Source organism: Medicago sativa, chromosome 1 (genome assembly GCF_051527215.1).
Source record: "Medicago sativa cultivar Bolivia chromosome 1, Bolivia_mono, whole genome shotgun sequence".
NCBI classification, from domain to species: domain Eukaryota; kingdom Viridiplantae; phylum Streptophyta; class Magnoliopsida; order Fabales; family Fabaceae; genus Medicago; species Medicago sativa.
In genome coordinates, this window is record NC_140749.1 from 64,935,292 (window position 1) to 64,937,048 (window position 1,757).

The 1,757-nt window shown below is 34.7% G+C and overlaps 2 long non-coding RNA genes across 2 annotated transcripts; one reads left to right on the plus strand and one right to left on the minus strand.

The window, feature by feature from the left end:
- Window positions 1–837, plus strand: LOC146956417 (uncharacterized). Its single transcript, XR_015020155.1, has 2 exons — window positions 1–565; window positions 648–837. It is a non-coding gene; the product is annotated as an uncharacterized LOC146956417 (long non-coding RNA).
- On the minus strand, window positions 389–1,329 carry LOC146956418 (uncharacterized). Its single transcript, XR_015020153.1, has 2 exons — window positions 1,045–1,329; window positions 389–735 (listed from the first exon to the last, which is right to left on the minus strand). It is a non-coding gene; the product is annotated as an uncharacterized LOC146956418 (long non-coding RNA).
- Between the last annotated feature and the right edge of the window lie 428 nt (window positions 1,330–1,757).

The window sequence follows — 1,757 nt, forward strand, 5'->3', positions numbered from 1 at the left end:
TCGACCGTTGTGACTTGCGATGTGGGTTCAAGCTTTCAGAAACGCATACAACGACGCCAAAGTGGGTGACATTTGATTGTATCTGCTTTACATTAGATAAAGGGCTGAGTTGTGGTGTTTTGTGTAGGAGAGATTGAATGCAAATTTGAGCTTGAGTAGTTACTTATTACTCCCTCCGTCCCTATATGTAAGCATTTTTCGCCTCTAATAAAATGGTGCTTACATATAGGGACGGAGGAAATATTTATCATTTGTCCCATGCGGAGATGGGTGGTGAATAAAGGAGATGCAAGGTCAAAACTGTATCAATTTTTATTTTCCCTTGTGTTCTACCACTAAATTGTGCTTGCTGATTAGATTAGACACGTATTCTCGTTGATAGAAAAAATAAACTGGGTGAACAAACAAAATATACTATAATATATGTTCAGATCGGCTAAGAGCCAATAAATCAAGGCCCAACCACGGTAAAGACACATGCCAAGTTCCTTGTGGATAACCGCACAAGAGCGTACCTCGAGATCGTCTGCACCGTTTGTGCCATCTTCAAAGCATCACCTTCAAGGTACAATTTACTCACCACCATTTCGCACATAACCATCTCATTTATATACTGATTTGAGCGTCGAGTGCTAATGTGCTTGTAGGCACAATCATCCTATGTCGCGAAAACCACCACGAAGGATCAATCTCCGCCACAACGGAGCACCGCAACAACCGCATCCTTCTCTTGATCTTTACCGAACAGATTAATATATCAATACAAAATTTACATTGTAATTAACATTAAACATACAGAAGTGGATAGCTCAGTTGGTTTGAGCCAAGAGTTAAGAAGTTGTAAGTACAAGGACAAAAAAACTAACATATATATTAATATTTGCTATTAAAAAATACATTAAGCATAAAGTTTTTTTAAGGGAAGCAATAAGCGTAAAGTTGATCATCAAACAATCAAACTAAAAACCTTGAAATTAAAAATAATTCTCTAAGAGTTTTGAATGACTGAAAATCATCAATAAGAGACTCAAAACTAACACTTACATGAATTTTCCTTTCAATATAAATGACTATCCTATCGTTTAGAAGTCGTCGTGCAATCAACAATAATAAAGAAAAAGATGGGAGGTGGAGTTGATGGGTCATCGCGTGAGAGAAGAGAATGAAGTGTGGACGACAACATTTATTTTATTAAAAAGGTTGGGGTACTTTAGTAATTTCATATGTAAAATATATATTTTATTTTTATGGGATGGGTCGTGGTCCATCCAAACCCTAATTTGGCTTGTCACTGTTGCTAGCTTTTACGGGCATCCGAATCAATTCTACTATTTGTTGGATAACTATTATATATTATGTCATTGTTTGTTTATATTGCCCTTGTTTATACATGCAGTGGCGAAGGGACTGGGGGCCTTTAGAGGGATTAAACTTGACAATTTTTTTGAGGGATTAAACTTAAAAATGTATGATTTTGTAGGGACTAAAACCATATTTAACCCTAGAACATATGCGCTACTAATTTTTTTTGTAAGAGTGTCTTTGTTTTCTCTCAATTTTTTTTATTAATAAGTCAACATTTTGTTTACATGTTTCTTCAAAAAAAAACATTTTGTTTACATGTATTTTGCTAGTACAAACAAATTACAATGGTACAAGCATCACCATAAAACTAATCAACTCCCTATCTCTAAATAGACTCCCCAAAAATAACAAAGCAACGAAAACATAATGTTTTAAAAAAAAAATAATGAAAT